Raw genomic sequence first — 19,220 nt, 5'->3', positions numbered from 1 at the left:
CTTTCAGAGACGCCATGAAAAACCTATTAAACTTGAAGTGTTGCACTCTAATATATATTTTACATATGACATTTATATAAAGTTGGGGAGACAGGGACTCCTGACATAGTCACCTTTCTTAATCACACAGACGCAAAAGCAAAGTGCAAAATTACCACCTGTTTTTTTTTTTAAATCTGCTTTTGTCAGTGTTTGAACTACATTTAATCCTTGTCTCATATGCAGTGCATTATAAGGCTTTCATTGTTTCTATGGTAACCAGCAAGGTGATCAGTAGATGTTTCACAGTCAGTGTTCAAATCAACAAAAAGACACATGCTGCTTTCTGAGAGATGGATAATAGGCAGACTAAACACATAATGGACAGTTTCATTTTATTATTACAGTTCCATTTCCTGGACATAGTGGTAGATTATAGGGGTGTAAATCAAATGAAGTTTCATCACAATACAATGTTATACTGATTGATTGGACAATGATAGGATTTTTACTAATATTACAAAGTCTACCACAATACAGTTTCAATTTGATTCAATTCATGGGTCTGTGATCGATATGAGATGGTATCATATGCCCATTTAACACACTTAGTTGCAGAAGAAGCTGCCACCTCTGTCATGTCTGCTTTGGGCCATAAAAGAACATATAATAATCAGCTAAGTGCAGAAAGAGTTTTGGTGATTAGTACATTTGTTAAAAGAGGCAGATGGAGATTATTCTTTAAATAATTTCATTTTTGACATTATATTTTGAGGTCATTGTGGGTGGAAATGCTATCAACCTAATATTAAATTTCCTTGTAGTAGCTTTAAATTGACACCACTAGCCCACATAAAACATGGCTTAATAAGAAAATGTCACAGAAGTATAAAATTTGACTCAATAATATTGTAATTTCATTTACAAAACAGTTGTTTTTTTTTGCTAGTTAGAATTAGTAGCTTAAGCTGATAATGCAACTAATGATAAGTTGAATATCACAGCTCCATGCATGTTTTTCAACTTGACAGAGCAATTAATATTTCTGTAGACGATCTGATTGGCAGGCACTTTGTCTGTTGACCCATCTTTATCCTCAGTCCAAAAACATTTCCGGCTTTGTGATTTATTTGTAATAGTGGAGTTCATTGTCTTTTTCTTGGCTGCTTGTCATTATCCACCTGGCACTTATCCACTCTTTTCACGTTTAGGAAGGAAGTGAGCTTGGTTACAATTGGTGACATAGACTTGACATGGGAATTTCAAAGATGACGATATAGATCAATGTTTTCACTTTGCATCAGTGATATTGTCTTGTTTATGAATAATTCAATATGTCAATCCAGATAAGTGAATCATTACAACCCTACTATAGTAATTTATTTCCTTGTCTACTCCTTGACAACAAAGATGATTTTCTTTATTTACACATGAAAGAGTGTGTCCTGTTAGCAACCGTATTGTTTAAGCTGCACTCATGACACTTTCTGAACACACCTTTCATGATGGATGATTGTACTTGCATAAGAAAAATATTTAAGTTTTCTGTTTATCAGTTCTCTTTCTCAGTTTATCTTACAGTGTTCTCTCAGTTTATCTCACACACACTGTGGGAGTTCGAGAAGTCACATTGATGATGTAAGAAGGTGGCCTAACATGCTGAGACAAAACAGAAAACAGGAAAGAGGGGAAAATGAACTCCACTCCCAGAGGTTTCCCCCCTTCCCTCCAATGTACCTCACTTCCTGTCGCATAACTCCAGTTCCCACCTCCCAGTTTGACCCCTCACTCACGCATACATTCACTCAGCAAGACTATTTTAATGACAAATCACTGATCATGCAGCAGTTTTCCTTCAAGTTTGTAGAATAAAGTGGAAAAGTGGAACCTGAATTTAAGTGCAACATTGAGCTCCAGTTGAGTTGCTTGTCAGTGTCTTTGTTCAACCAACTGGTGGGGACTGCATTGTCCCAGATAGTTGTACTCCTCCTGTGTCCTGCCCTCGATCTCTCTGAATAGCCACACACATACAGACACACTCCATACACACACACACATCCAGGCAGACCTTTTGTCATTGCGGCTGTACCACTTTTAAGAAAAAGGTACCATTCGAGGGAAGTGCATGGATTTAAAAAATACAAAACTTCAAATCTGCCTCCGTTTCCTCCCTCTACAACTATTCCATCTGCTGAAGGACACAGACATGCAGACAAACACACCCACAATGTGTCTGTGCATGTGTGTTGCAGAGAGAGAGAGAGAGAGACGCTGAAATTGCTGTTTATAGCTCAAATGTGGATTCCCACGCTGGATAAAGTGTTGCTGATCAGAGGGATGACAGGCCACCTCCAGTAGCAAATAGAATTCACATAAGTGCCTGTTTTGATGTTTGTTCTTGTTTTATGTTTGAGTGTGTCTGTGTATGTAGACTTTTTTACAGATTTCCATTGGCTGAGATGCGACATACTAAAAAAACAACATAAATCAGAAAGCTGGTAGCAAACTCCACATATCAGGCAATTGAAAAGGTGTAGCTTGGTTTGATCTGCTCTTAAAGCTTTCCCAAACTGAAATAAGCACCTCTTTGACTTTCGAGTTCACTTGGTCCCTTCAGAAGCTTGCTTTTTCTACTACTTTATCTGACACATTTAAATGAGCAATGCTGTTGTCTGAACTGGTCTTTCACAGTGATGCAGAACAAACACCTAAAAATAGAGTGAGACCAACTTTTATGGTGCAAGGAATTAATTAAGTCTCGGTAGCCAAGAGGGATAACTAAGTCAACACTTCCCGCTTCTACTTCACAGTAAATTCCTCCTGCAGTTCAGGGAATGTAATCCATTCTGTAGCTAAAACAATGTTGGTGTTTTTATTGGTATATGAACATTTGCTGGTTCCAGCTTCTTAAATGCAAGGTTTGACTGTTTTTCTTTGTCATTTATGATAGTAAGTGAAGAGTCTTTGGATTTGTGACTGTTGGTTGGACAAAACAAAAACTATGTCAAGATGTTACTTTGGGCTCTGGAAAATTATGATGAGCAATTTTTTACATTTTTTCGACATTTAATAGATGTCATGATTAATTAATTTGCAAATAATTGGCAGATTAATCAATATTGTATTTACTGCAATCACTCAAGTAAACAGTAGGCCTAATAATGAAAACATAGCTAATTTATTTTACTTAGCCTGTAAGTGTAGCTGCCTCAGTAAAAACAATATGTCTGTTTTTACACATGGGCAGGAATTTCAGTGCTTCATGAACCCTAAATTAAAAATCAATCATTAAATGCACTTAAACCTACTAATTTAAAGGCCTCACTGAAAAGTAGATAAATAAAGTTTTAATATGTATATATATATTTAAGTCTCCTTAGTTGCATCTGACCATTTAGATAGTTTGATTCAGTTTGTGAAGTATGTCTGAAAGTTCACCAATACACTGAATTTAGTTTGTGGTCCAAAAAGCTGAAATGTCCAGAAAACTCAACAGCAGCATCTCTTTGCAGAAAAAGTGCCATTGTTACCCTGGACAGCCCACATCCACAGAACTCGATGTCTGCAGTTTTCATTGGAACTACTTTTTACTGAACAAATAGTCCCTAAGAAAACTGTCAGTAGTGTCCCTGTGGAAACCACATCAGCTTCATTCGACAAGGCCTCCCCCTCCTAGCAAATCCCAATTTAATTTGCTGAGTCATCTACATCATATGGCACAACACGACTGTATATTTGCTTTTGTTTGGAGAGGACCTCCTCTATAAGATACAGGCTGTGTGTTTGCTCATTTGTGCGTTCATGCATAGTAATCCCTGCAGTACATTGACTCACTTCAGCCAGTATAATTACTCTAGAGTGATGGAAGCGGGTGCTGCTTGTATGCCAAACTCTGCACATGCAGGTGAGAGCTCAATTAACAGTCAGCACATTTGCACATATCAAAGGTCAGACCGGTTGATGGATAGAGAAGTTTTACAGTAGCGTTAATTGCCAGCCTCAGCATTGCCTGTATCGCTGCCAAATCCCCAGCCACCCCTCCTTATCCTCACTCTGTGGACCACTTAAATTTCACATGGCCATTTAACAAATTATGCCTATTGTTCATATGACAATGGAGTCTCTGTGGCTGAATGGGAAGTGGCGACCCTTACGTGGGCTGTGACTGGATTCCATAAATTCCAATGTAAAGAACATGAAGTATTTCTAAATATGATAGGAAACAAGATCACATATCATGAGATATGAAGGTATTTAAGTAATCCACTCACTTTAATGCCACGTCAACATATCAGCACAGACGTGGTTTGTTTTGTCCAGCATTTGCGGTAGAGTTTGGTGTGAATACGAGCGAACAAAGAAAAGAAAGTGAGCAATTAAAGGAAAGAACGAAAAGTGGTGATTCTTCCTTACATGTACAAAGAGAAGGGGATGTTATAAAGAACAGCAATAAAAAGCTCAGGAATGAACTAAGAGAAGGATAATTGAAGCACTACAGTTCCACTTCTGTAATGACATGTTTCGGTACCTATAAAACCGGCTTCCTGGCTCTCTCCGTCCTCTAATTTTTTTTTCTGCATCTTTACGGCCTGTCCTGTCGGAGCAAAGGCCATTACAGATGCCTTAGACGAAAGAATTTAGATTAATTATGGGCACAATATTTCACCACCTTGTGTAAACTCTAATCATTAGCTTGTAGCCAAATGCCAGCACTCCATACAAACGTATTTCCCTACCATCCTGGAACCACCCCGAAAATCTTAACCACCACACAGTGATTGTAAACCATCCCAAAATCAAAGTGTTGTTTATTTATTTTATTATATTTTATAGTTGTTAGTTTTTAGTGGCATAATAAAGACACTGTTAAAATGACAAGTTAATAACTACATTTATTTTTATGGTGAAACTGGTGTTTCTAATTGTTTTATACTTAGTTTCTGTAAAGCACTCAATAGCTACATACACATTTTGTTAAAAATAACAAGTACTTCATACTCAGAAAGTATTATAGCTTTTTTTAAATTACAAGTACTGCTGTACTTCAGTACCGAACTGGAGTAAATGTATCTTGTTACTTACATATAAGACAGAAGTTTGGTAAAATGTGCCTGTAACTCTAAACTCAAAGTAATGTAGCTTTTACCTCCACATTGTATTTGTTGTACTTCCTCTGTTATCACAGTAAACTGCAGTTCACTATTTAATGCTTCATGTTCCTCTGAACAGAAACTGTCAGTCTTGGTTTAAGGCTGTGGTTTAAGCTTTGTTAGCTGTTAGCTCTATCAGTGCCATGAGCCAAAGATACCACTATACTCTGTTGCCTACTGGCTGCTAACAGTTAACTAGAACTCCTGCCAATTTCAACACAGATTTGTTGTTCACAACATAGCAACCTCAGGGAAACATATGGTGCATCCAACCCTCAATAGTGATTTTACTGTGTCCTTTCACATTTTAACATCCAAGCCAAAACATCATGGAATCACCCAATTATTTTAGCTCACTCACACACATCAGGGTGACATTTACAAATAAGGTTGACCAGCAGGTGGCAAGTAGCTAGTTAGGCTTTTTTAATCCAGTGACTTTAAAAAAAATACACCTCATTAAATCTGTGGATAAATTGGCCGGTACAACAGGAACTATTCAGAATTTCGTAGGTCTTACAATGAGTGGCCAGCTAATGATAATAATTATAGCACAGCAAATAGCAGCATGAGCAGACGTGCTTCATTGTAGCCAGTGCTTGGTTCAGTTTATTTGCCAAGCAACACTTATATACAAAAATCCCTTTTGTCCTATATTACATATATTCATCATTTTCTACCGTCCTCAGGAGGACAAGATGCTGTTAGTCTTGAGCTCTCCAACAGCCATGAAGAACAATTGATTGTTAAAAACAAACAAACAAACAAACAAAAAAAAAGGCAAAAATGAATATCAACAAAATTGAAATCCAAAGCTCACAGTGGCACCAAGTTTTCAGCACAATGCAAATGATGGTACTGTTCAAGTCAAGACAACAGATGTGAGTTTTGTTTTGTTTTGTCTTGTAACAACAGACTTTTCAGGGGATTTGGCATGTTGGAAAGTTTCTGAAAAGCCTCCTAACAGAGTACAACACTCATTTCTGCTTTTATTCTTCCATCCCTCTGCCAAAGCGTGTTGTTTGACCTGGGGTTTAAAAGGGGAGTTGCCATGTAGATTAAATAAGAACAGGATTACTACAAGAAGATGGACAGTGAAAACCTGTGGAGAGCTTATGTATGAGGCTCATGCTCCCCAGTGGGATCAATGAAGTCTCAATCAATCTGTCTTAGGTCCAGATCAGTGTGCTGATGTGAGGTTGTGTGCAGCTACTGTAGAGTGTGTCTGGCTTTGCAGTGTATAATTCCTTTCTCCTATGTGTAGATTTGCGGGTCCCAGTATGTGTGCAGTATGTGTGCAGGCCTGGACGCTTATTTGTTTGATCTACAGAGAATTGATTGGAACAGATTTTCCCTGTGTAAGCATTTGCGTAAATGTCAACAACAGAATGTGGGTATTCACACTGTAATCCTGACATTGTCTCTTTGATGTGCATTGCACATGGCCTCACTGTGTGTGTGTGTGTGTGTGTGTGTGTGTGTGTGTGTGTGTGTGTATATATATACCTTTTTTATAACTAATTTGCAACAACAAAGCATTCTGAGGGAAATGTAATACTGACCAAAATATGTTTCTATATAATCAACATAATGACAAAATGTTATTAATTAATGTCCCTGTCAATTTGTAATCTGCCAAAATAGGCAGTCTTGAAATACACTTTCTGCTTGTAGTGGAAACCTACCCAAAATGATGGTAGTTCCTCATTACATTGCATGTAATTACAATGATAATAATGATCCATCTGTTGTGATAATTGAGTCATTAATCAAGTGACAACTTTTCAAATGCAAATATATTGCACTGTCTTTAGATTTTTGGATCAAAGGAAGCCATTGAAGATGCTTCTCAAGAAGGAATTAAAGGTACAATATGTAAGACTTGGCCACTTGTTGAATTCATACACGAAACCAATAGGGGGAAGCATATCACCAAAACAACTGCTATCTGTAGCTGCCGATAGCTCAGTTAGCTGTGCAGCTGTACAGGTCCAGGGTCCAAGGGGAATGTTGGTGTTTACATCGCTAGCACAGCAGCTTTTGGCCTTGGGAGGTGGAGGCTTTCAGGCCCAGGATGGGTGGGATCCAGCAAGGATTGCTGCCAGGGAGTGGACCCTGAATGGGCACCAGAGGTGGGGTTAGGTGAGCAGGCAGTGGAACCAGGCTCAGCAGCCTCCCTGGGTCCTTTTCCACAAATAAGTCAATATAATTGTTAGCTGCAGCTTTTTGTTTTGTTAGTAGTTTGAGTGATCTTAATGTTGTTATATCCCTTTCTGTGTACACTCTCTATCCAAATACCCTGTGCAGAATTTATTTTGTGAATTAAGTATAATTTAATTGAAATGTGAATTGTGAGAGAAAAAAGGAGGCTTTGAGAACTTTGGGTCATAAGGAAGCCATTTCTTGCTTATTTCATTCACACACATGCATACTCTAACAAGAAGCATTGGACAACAACTGTAGGCCAGGTGTTGTTTGCTATGTTCAGTGCCATATAATATGAAGTGGTACTTGGTAAACAGAAATGGTGTTGGCAGACCGCGAGCTCATAGGATTCTGCCCCTGCAGTGAGCCTTACTATTGTGTTTTGGGGTTCTGTGAGGGCCTAAAGGATCTGTAGCCCACCAGTGGAGGAGGGAGATAAGAAAAGAGGTACAGGGCCACAGGAGATACCATAAGCTAAGCTTAACTCCACACAACCAGGCTGCATGGAATGAAATAACACTATAGCAACTCTGAGCTAGCAAACGATACTCAACTTGGAGGTGTTTAGCGGGTTGGTAGCATGGGTGGACCTGAAATTTTGGCTCATGACACACTGGAGCCATATGTATCCTAACACGACACAAGGTAGAGCACATTAGTATTTAGCATTAAATGAATTTGAAATCATGATTTTGAAACCTTCTTTTATATAGTATAGTACAGTTTTCTTTGGTATGACAAACTCAGAACACATTATTTCTTGTCTTAAAACTAATTAATTTATTAAACTTTTTTGATTATTATTTGTTTTCAGCCTCTTAAATATTGAGATTTTCTACTTTACTCCTTTAATTACCATTTTTATTTAGGTGAATATTTTTGAGTTTTGGACTGACAAAACAAGACATTTAAAGACAACGCCTTAGACTGAGAAACTGTGCCATTTTCTCTATTTTCTGACATTTTATAAACATTGCAGCCCGAGATTAAATCTGACAATTAGCTTTAGTCTTTGTTGTTATTTGCTAACTGCTAATGAATAAGCCAGTTTATTCAGGGGCAAGTAAAGCCTAACAGGGGGAAAGTAGATTTGTCTCTCACTTGCCTGAAAAGGTCTGTGGATCTAACCAATTGGATCGATTATCAAAATAGTTAATGATTGATTTACTAGTCGATTAGTAATTGATTAATCATGTGACCAATAATTCTTCAAAGTCACTTGTGTTCCTGTGATGATATAAAGCATTTTACTGTAATACTTGCTTGGTGACAGTGACAGCATGTGTTTATGAGTGTGCATGTGTATAATCTGTACATGAATGAGTTGTTTGTGACTGAGCATGATGCTGCATGAATGAATGTATGACTGTGTGGCACATTTGATGCTAAACTTGAAAACAACATTGCCAGAGGTCTGTCTGTCCTCATCTCAAGTGGTTGCTTCATTAGCGAGACCTCTCTTCATCTCTTCCTCCCTCTCACACCCCTTGTTTGTGCTCTTTATTCCTTTTAATCATGATGGGGAAAAAAGAAAAAGAGTTCACCCCTTTCCTCCTCCTCCTCCTCTTCCATCTTGCGTATCTGTTTGTCTCTGGCCAGCAGTGTTACACAGACTCCTCTGTTCTCTGTCTGTCTCTAGTCTTGTATAATGAGTTCTGCTTGGGACGGGACATTCTGCAATTTGCCCTTTACTCTGGGGCCAACGGGGAGTGGGAGGCATGAATAAGATGGGGATGAAAAGACAGCACGGGTAGATGGCACCAGTCTGTTCACTATAGCAGCAGGAGTTTTAGCTACTGTGGTCAAACTCTGTGTCCAGACAGAAATTTATTTTTATCCCCACAAACTTTAATGACTAGTTCTCCAGATATGGGAGGTGTGGAGGTCTTAAAAAGTAACCCACATTGCACATACAGTACAGACACTGAAAATAACCAAACATACACATTTGGACATTAATATATTACATCTTACTACAAATCAAAATGTCAGCAGTTGATAATGAAAATAATCCTTAGTTGCTGGCTCTAGCTGAATGTGAGTTATGCCCGCTGTGCCATCTAGCTAAAGCAATCCATGGATGTAGGAAAGCAGGAACTTGCAGTGAACACGGCTAGAGTGGGACCAAAACAGCCCCTCAGAAGGAAAGTTTTGTGACATAAAATACAGTATCAAGGTGGTTGTCTCGGGCTAAGTCAGGGCTTACTGTGCGAACAGCACTTAGTGGTTAGCTACTTTAGTAACAAGTCAAGCTATCTTTCCATCAGGAAACTCGGTACAGTGTTCCCTGTCTGTTATGAAGGCTGTGTTTGTCCCGGTGACCGGTTGTGTTCACTGGGTGGCTGCTGAGCCTGGTGCTGTTGCCCACTAATTGCAGCTAACAGTCATGGTTAGCTACTTTCGCAACAAGTAAGCTGCTAAAGCCATCTGTCCATCAGGAAACTGTAATTAGATAACAAAGAGTTGAAGCTGAGCAGCTGGAGGACATCAGAGGGAAAAGCAGAAAACATTTTCTCCAGAAAATATGATCCGGTTTCACCCAAATCAGTGACTGAAGTTGTGATTTTGTACTCTTAGGCCCACAGAAAGACTCCAGTCTGCTCCTGTGAACCAATGTATTCTCCTTCCATTCTTTGCTGTGTTAAACTGTTTCACTGGATGCAAATTTAGTGTACACCCCTTAGTGCAGGATGAGTCATCAACAGTTTTTAATCATTTTCTAGAAAAACACAAGCTCTGAAATAGAGCTTTAGAAATACCAGATAATATCTACAAAATGACTTTTTTGTCATTGTTGGGCCACATACTGGTGTGTGTGTGTGACGTATAGCACAATATGTAATAAAGACATAGATGACTTGACTTGATGAGCTTCTCCTCCCTGGCTCACAAACAAGCTAATTAAGCTGATCAGCAGCATGTACCTGTCCAACAGAAAACAGGCCAACTTTGCATTGCCCTTCCTCTTCATCCTCTCCTTCAGTGTTTGCCAGCAGGTGATAGCCAACCTCAGATTTACTTTTGTTTTGGAACAAGAGCTTTGTCTGCTTGGCGTTTTGCCTCGCTATATTTTTGTTTTTTCGGCACTCTGCCATTTTTGTAGCTTCCTCACCTGTTAACTATGTTTTTTAAGAGTCTTGCCCTCACACCCTGCAAGCTGTTTGGCTGGGGGCTACACATCCAATCTGCCCAGAGGCTGAAACCCAGAAACATCCTGAACACAGCAAAATAAGAAAATGCAGGCAGAAGGCAGGGTCTCCGCAGATAAAGGCCCCACGCCACACACTTGTAGTGGGTCATAAATGATTAATGAAAATATATACATTGTTTGTTTGTTTTTTTAAGAAAATATAATTCTTCTCATTATTCTTATTTAAAATTGTTTGGCAATGCTCAGAGACCAGCAGCAAAAGAAAGCAAGATAGGAGGACAAGGACAAAAACAGGAATTAAAAAACGGTTAGAATAATAAGAATAAACAAGATGAATAAGTAAGGAAAATATTATGATGTGGCAACTACTGTGTACTGTTTCCGCATACTAAATAAAGGCACTTGGATGATGGAGGTAAACAATGACAATGCAAACACTGCAGAATAAAAAAGGTATTGCACAGCAGCTTAAACAGTTAAAAACAACACTGAGACATGCAATGCAACATTGATCAAAATCATATTGCGGATGAATGATGGGTGAATGGTGAATGATTTTCAGATGTTCAAGGGACAGAATATGGGAGTTCATCCTGAAGTGAAGCATCTTGGCCTCCTTAATTCCCCTTTATAATTCAGACACTAGAGTACTCCAAGTGACATAATGAGGATATTTTATATAGTGAAGAGCACTAACATGCTAACCTAATTAACCTTTGTTTTCTTGGTTGAAAGGTTTAATCTTATTGCAGTGTTTTGTCTGAAAGTCAGATCAGTATTTTTCCAGAAAACACTTGAAGTGAAGTGAGTTAATTTCTGAGTGCAGAGTCTGTGTATTCGTTAAATGTCACTTCAGATAGCCAGAGATTTTAGATGGGCTTTGATCTTCTTACGGGCATCCCTTTAATCCACTCAAACACTCCACTTTCTTTGTGCTGAAAAACATTTGCTGGAGAACAGACGCGCTCCTCTTTTATCTGTTATTAGAGAGGGGTCGTTGATTTCTCTGTCCATCTGTTTGTCCTTTCTCCGCCAAATTTTTGTGGATTAATTCAGATTAGGAGTTGATTGGGCGGTAGTATTAAGATGTTAAGATGTCTGAGCCTGCAGTGAACCGGCATGATATATCAAAGTAGACCACAATAATCTATCCACTATAAAACCATCTGATTACCTCTATGTGTTTTTGACTTCCTTTCTTTATAATCAGAGACAACCACAACAAGAAAACTGGAGTAAATATCCTTGTGCATTGCAGTTGTAGTCATTTTGATTTTATAAGAGACTTACAATGTGGTGCAAATGGTACATTCATTCCCACTGTGCATTTTATGTGTCTACATCTGTTCAAGCCATCTAGCAACTTTAGGAAAGCAGGTTGTAAGTGAGTGTTGTTGCCACCAGTTGTACATTACCATATTCTCCAGAAGGGGTCAGTAGTGATACAGCTTTTATCTGTTATTTGGCTCATTCTCCACAGGATATATTACATGTACTGTAAATGTAGATCTGTGCTCCACTTCTTGTGTTATACGATCATGACTTGTAAATATATTTGCAGTAAGTAGCTAATGCCAGTTTTCATGCAAAAATGCCAAACATTTTCCAGTTCCAGCTTGTCGTTTGTGAGAATATGTTGCCTTTATTTGTCTTATCCATAGTAAATTGAATATCTATCGATTTGGGACTGTTTGTCAGACAAAACAGGTACATTTAACTATTTTCTGACATATACAGACTAAGTGATTAATTGAGAAAATAATCTGCAGATTAATTAATAATGGAAATAATTGTTAGTTGCAACCTTATTTACAGTATATCCACCTGTCACACATTTACTCAGCTGCCACGTTGTTTCATCTCAATACGATATTATATTGATTCTTTGGACAATGGTGCGATATTTGCTGGTATCACAAAGTCTCTCACAATGTAATTTTGATTCAATTAAGGGGCCTTTGAGAGATATGAGATATTTACAAAAGTATAGAATTCCACTCAGTAATAACTGGTTCATTAACAAAGCAATTGGGTTTTTTTGCTAGTCACCATTATTAGCTTAAAACTATAGCATTTTACAATGCATAAATTAGTTAAGTGGCGAGTGGATCTTTCCTCCACTCATTGACAAGTTCTTTTCTTACTCACTGAAGTCACTGCATCTCTTGACAGAAAACCACAGCTGAATTTTAGTCTGCGTGCCCATTTTTTCAGCCCAATATTGATAAGTATTCAGAGTATTCTATCCCATAACGACATTATTTGCATGCATTTCCACACTTCTGGTTTATTCCTGAGATGGAAGTAAATGCTGTTGTCTTTTTATTGGCTGCCCGGTGTTAGCAGTGCTTGAATGTTTAGGATGGAGATGAGATTGGCTAGAAACAGTAACACAGATGTGTCAGCAATTTCAAAATAAATCTGTATATTAATGAAATGTATTGATGTTTTCACTGTACATCAATACTATTGTATCCTTGATCACTGAATCAATATATTGATCCAGGCTGATTTATAATTTGACCTCTAGTCATGAGGTACAATAAGTTAAAACTACCTTCTACCTTCATGAGGGTTATAATGTTCAGTTGAAACTCTAGCGAGGTGTTTATTTAACTGTAGAACTGCTGATTAATTATTTTCATTATAGATTTACCTGCTGATTATTTTCTCAATTAATCAATTAATAGTTTAGTCTATAAAATGTCAAGACAAATAGCCAAAAATGCTCATCACAAAGAGCCCAAAGTGATGTCTTGAAATGGGCTTATTTTGTCCAAAAAGACTCTTCATTTACCATCATAAATGACAAAGACAAGCAGCGAATCCTCACATTTAAGAAGCTGGAAACAGCAAATGTTTGACATTTTTGCTTGAAACATGACTGAAAGGATTAATTAATTCTCTAAATAATTCTCAATGAATTTTCTTTTGATTGATTAATTAATTGACTAATTGTTACAGCTCTGTTCAACTGTGTGGTTATTTTGGAGAGTGCAGTCTGTAGTGCTATTAAATTATATTGCATTATATTGCATTAGACAGGTGTTGTTTGTCCACCCCATTTATATCAACAAGGGTGTGCTAAATAACCGAAACATGTCTCTGTATAATGCATTTCAGTTCTCCACCAGGTCAGTATCAGGATGAGAGACAGCTAGAGAAAGAAAAAGACTGTCTGTTCTCTGTCTGGCATTTATAAGAGTTTGCTGCTGTTTACACCAAAGCAGCGGTGACTTTATTATATATAATAAAGTCAAGTTGTCTTTTAGAGGGTAAACTATTATCTGCCCAAGGAGATTCAAGCAGCAGTGGCTATCAATTTTGTCTTATCCGCCGCTCGTAATCCATACTAATATGTTTTGTCATTTCCAGACGAGCAAGTTTTGCCCAGACTCTCAATCCTTGAATCTTTATGGTTACTTATCACATGCTGCTCTGCTCTGTTATTTCAAAGCAATCTAATCCCTGTGACTCCCTCTGAGGTGTTTTGCTCTAATGCTTGGCTATATTTCAGGTGTAATAGCCAGTATGTGGCACTTTCTGTGTGTGACCCACCATCCATGAGACAATGGAATGAGCTGTGTTAAGAATCAATACATCTCTCTTTGTCTTTTTGTTTGCTTTGAAAGTGGAATTAGTTCCATTTCCCCCCCTCAGCTGGATACTTCACCAGCATTTCTAAGCAATGTTTTAAAGCTTAAAAGGTTCACTGGCTTGGAAGTTTTCATTCACAGCAATGCATTTTTAGTTCTCAGAGGGCCTTTTGTTGTGCTGTGTGTATATATATGTACTTATGTGATGTTTAGATAGATTGTTGATGAAACTAGGGCAACACTGAGCATGTATTTAAGAAATATATGTACTACTACTACTACTATATACTACTCTGCTGCATCTGCGTCTGATACATCTGATGCATCTCATACAACCCCATTTCAAATAATTTAAGTTTTGAGATGCTAGTTTAAAGGGATAGTTCAGTGTTGGTTTAGTTTGATACATTAAAGTTGCACACAGTGAGCTCTTTTAAATACCTGCTACTCAGAAATTAATGTTGCCAGTCTAACTCTTATTTTCTTTTTTTCTCCCTTGTTTGCTCTATGTGGATTCAACTTTTCCTTCCATTGGTCTCTTCAATAGGTAAGGCATTTTTACTTTTACCTATTGTCCCTGATGTGATTGGTATTTTCATTCACAGCCTCCATCCCCCAGGTTTCTTTTGGTTCTCAAGAGCAGACATATTCTTTTCTGTCTGTAAAGGGTTTTATTGTGTTTAAGTAAGATATGCTGTTATACACCTCAACACTAGGCCTTTGTTATTGAGACCTGGGTGTTATGGTCATACAGGTGAATGGGAGGTAAGGAAGTAGGCTGCACATAAGTTCCCTTTTAGACACTACACTCAATGTTTGTCTCCTGCTGGATGATTCTGCACAATTAATGGATTATGCTGATCACAACAATAAACTTAATGCATTCATCTTGATGTCTTTTATATTGAAGGCATTAGTGCGTCTGTATCCGCCTGCAAGACTTTGTTGTTTCCAAACCTTTTCCAATCTGCTCTCGTAAATTAACAATTCAGTATGCTGAGTGACTGGAAAGTGGGCTATTAAATACCTGGTGGAAATGCCTTGTTTTGAAGCACTGCCATCAAATTGTGTAAAGAAACTTGCAAATCAGTATTATCTTTATTACAACCCATTCAAGTATTCAAATAGAAAGTGCAATCAAGTGAAAAAATCCACAGCATCATGTTAGACATAAAGGATATTTAATATTTTCTATTACTGTCACCAAAAAGTCTGTCTCACTGACTTCTACTGATGTTGTAATTCTTTAACAGTATCACACAATTTAATGTTTTTAAAAAGGCTAAATAATTTCCTAAAACAGCTGGGCATTATAGTTTTTAGGAAACATTCCTCAAACAAAAGTAAATGGTGCATTTATTATGGACTATTTTCAATGGCAGATTAATAATATTGTGACTTCAGTTAGTATTAATGGCAGCAGGACACATATTTTAAAATAAACTAATGCCTCTGTTCATAATAATGAAGGAACTTTTAGAACTGTTCCAGTACAAACACAGTGGCTCACTAATGTGTCTTGGACAGAGGAACAGAGGAATAATTTATGTCAGGCTTAGGCACGACAGAATATACTTGTGAGTTGATCACAGAGCTGAAATGGTATGAAAATTTCATATCACAGTTATCATGACCAAAGTTATCACAGTTATCAGTTTTATTGTAGTGTAGGAGCTGTATATTTGATTAGTTTTTGTCTGTGATTGGTCAACATTGTGGCTGTATTTGGTTTAGATTTATTTGGAAATGTATTGGAAGGCTAAAGATTTGTAACCCATTTAACAGGAGGTTGTGGCTAAAGTACAGGACTTCGTCACTAAATGTAGTCTCATTAAACTGTGCTTAAAATATTCAACTGTAATGTTCAAAACCACTGATATACACACTGAAATAATTTCACCAATTTTACACAAAAAACCTCTTTTAATGGCATCATGTCCTCTAATGTCAATATTTTCAGACCCATGTTATATTCTATGCCTGTGCGCCTGCCTGTGAATGTTTCAAAGTGCCGTAATCACCATGGTTTTCATAATAAATACAATTTAAACCAGAAATACTAACCGTCTGGAATTTTACAGTGTTTTACTGTGAAAAAAAAAAGGCTAACAAGCTTTAGCATTGATTCCTGATAAATTTTCTGTGTGCAAGAAAAGGAGGCCTACACAGGTTTTCATCATCAGCACAGCCGTTTTATTATCTAAGTCTAAACATGACAGTTCTACGCCATTCATTTTCATTTAGGTTTTCTTAGTCAAATAAAAAAAAAACCTGCTGAGCCTGTCTACGTGGTGCTAATGTTTTTATAACACAGGGCATTTACCCTTTGTAACTCATTTTCTGCTTGGTTGGGAAGCATCGTCAAAAACATGACATTCCTGGTCTGGAATTTAAGTCCATGTTGCGTAGAAAGATGGTTCAGCATATTGCAGGTGTGTCACATTACTTTACAGACATTAGATTTAGTCTTTCCTCATGAAATGAAGCCACACTTTGGATTGTTTCTTTCTCTCCGCCATGAGTCCTCCTTTATGCGAGTTTCCTGCAGAGTAGAAGAGTAGTAGTAGAGTTTGACATTGTTGTTTTGCAATGTGCAGCTGTCAGAAAAACATGCCAGCATTTATAAAAGGAATTGATCAGCTCTGAGGCATATGATTCTAATGCATTGGACAAGTTGGAACTGGTTCTCAACTGGAACTGGTTCTCGATTCCCATCCCTGCGTTTTAAGCTGTATTATTCTCAACATTAATAAATAGATAAACAAGAACAAATTGTTTTTGTTTTTTTTACTCAAACAATAATTGTCCATTTCTTCAGGACTGTTTCCAGTGGTGGATTTAAACTTATTGGTACTTGAGTATCAATGGCAGCAGGACACTGCTTTTCATCTGCAGAGTATTTGGCTTCCCCTGTTGTAGCCAAATTCATTCCATACTGCAGGAGTTCCCAACTGGCATTCACATTAAAACAAAAGCCAGTGGTTTACTTTACCTTTTTTCTTGACCTTTTATTGGCCCTTTCACTGCTCACTGGTGTCTTTGTGGTGGAACCAGAGGAGACCAACAGCAGCCCATGAACTCTGCATGACCCTCATTCAATGGTATGCCTGTCTATAGGCCCCTCTCCTGTCTGACAAGAGCTCATTGTAGGTACCTATTCCCACGGTGACTATTAAGCAGGCAAGACAAATCAGTCTGCTTTGTAATGAATAAAGTAGCTTGGCCTCACACGTGGCTCTTTTGTGCGTGAATTGGAGTTACTGTTAGCCATATGAGTGCAGTTTAACCCTAATTTGTGTGTAATTATAAGATATTACGGACTAGCTCTTAAAACCTCAACATGCTGTTTGTATATCACTGGTTTGTCCGTGAGAGTGAGAGAACATGTTGTCTTCAGGATGTTTCATGAGTCCTGCGGCAGCAGTGTGAAGCCTGAAGGCCTTTACCTTCCCTCTGCTGCCCGGCACGAGGCTCTGGATCGCTTTCGAGTGATGTATACCTACTAATGGTCCTACTAAATACCCTCTGTGGGACCGGGGGAACAGTCGAGGCTATGTTAGAGACATACAGACACTGCTGCATTCTGTGGTTGTGAGTTTATGGGCTGAGGTAATGACAAAAACTCCACACAGCGTGGAGCGTTATGGTCCCCACTGCTCTCACTAGCAACAAGCGGCATCACAGTGAACATTTGAGAAGCCATAGAGGGAAGGAAAGGTAATGCAGAGGGAGAGTATGAGAGAGCGGACGAGGAAGACTTTGATTAGATACCATCAACAGATCAATTCATCTTGGGACCCTGGGAGACATCGATTACAAAGAGGTTGAAATTTGTGCTTTTTTTCCCTCAGGCTGTTGTTTGTGACTGTGCATATTTGTGACTGTTTTGTAGGTATATGTTTGTATACCAACATTTTTTTTCTTTGGTGATGTCTGTGTGGTCTCTGGGGTTTTATTTCTGCACTTCCCAAAAGTCCCACGTCAGGTGTAGTATGTAAAATTCTGTGAAGTTTGCCTTGAATTTTCTCTTCTTTTAGTATTATGATATTTTGCGTGGCAATATCGTATTGATATATGAACACCTATTATATAAGTTATTAATAAAACTTTTGGGTGCTAGTGTATTATATTGTAGCATAGCATAACATCAGTTGCTTTCTCAATCCACTAGATGGTGTTGAGTTTTTTACTGTGAGGTCAGCAGAGGTCACGGTCAGCAGGATTGGGAAGTTTTAAAAGACAGCATTGGTCAGTCTGTCTGCTTAAAAATCCCATTTTGCTGCAATATGAATGATTGCAGTAAGTTGAACACACTGAAAACTTCATCTCAGTAGATAGAACAGATGCTGGCAAAACTTCCTCGGGGGACATTTGCAGTTAAAAAAAGGTAATGAATTAAAATATATCACAAAATGTTTAAAATCACAATAATGTTGTATTGAAGCACCTCTGGTGAGCCCTGCCCTTATTAATATATTTTGAAATTCTGTCAATACTTCTCTCCTTATATCTGCATTCAACTCTTGTAGCTATCAAATGCCAACTTCCCAAATAAAACGATGAGGCTACTAATGAATATTAGTTTAAGTTTAAGCCTATCTTTGCATAAACTCCACTAGAAGTTTTACAGAGCCTTCAGACACATATCAGGGCCTTCATCAATGGATGTAGTTAAGTAGTAATTTAGTCATTTTATTGTCCTCATTCATTTAGCTATAGTTTTTAAGTATAGCTGCAATGATTAGTCGATTAATCTATTTGTCATCAACAGTTAGATTAATTGCCAACTATTTTGATAATTAATCAGCCTAATCATTTTGAGTCTGTTTTTTTCAGACCTCTATGGCAGTGGTTCTCAATCTTGAGGTTACCAGATGGTTGTGGAGAAAAAAAAAAAAAAAAACAAACTAAAATATTGTGTCATGCAGCCCAAAATGAGAGCCAGGAAGCAGCTTTCAGTGACGCCAGCCTCTTAAAGACATTTAACATAAAGGACAAGGAAAATATGCAAAATACAGCTGGATGTTTTGACTGATTAATCAAACATCAGTTATTATTATTCCTAGCCTGTACCAGTGATATAATTTGGGTCCTGGCTCTGAATGGTCCATGGTAGGACTAAGAAGTTGTATTGGGATT

General features: G+C 37.9%; 1 protein-coding gene across 7 annotated transcripts in view; it reads left to right on the top strand.

Annotated features, from left to right (window-relative positions):
* Positions 1-19,220, top strand: part of dab2ipb (DAB2 interacting protein b) — a 215,355-nt gene that overhangs the window by 47,217 nt on the left and 148,918 nt on the right. The gene's annotated exons all lie outside the window — the stretch shown is intronic.

This window comes from Lutjanus erythropterus, chromosome 20 (genome assembly GCF_056507025.1).
Source record: "Lutjanus erythropterus isolate fLutEry1 chromosome 20, fLutEry1.hap2, whole genome shotgun sequence".
In the NCBI taxonomy this organism is placed as follows: Eukaryota; Metazoa; Chordata; class Actinopteri; order Lutjaniformes; family Lutjanidae; genus Lutjanus; species Lutjanus erythropterus.
Note: the sequence above shows the minus strand (reverse complement) of the source record. Positions and strands in the feature narration are given on the sequence as shown.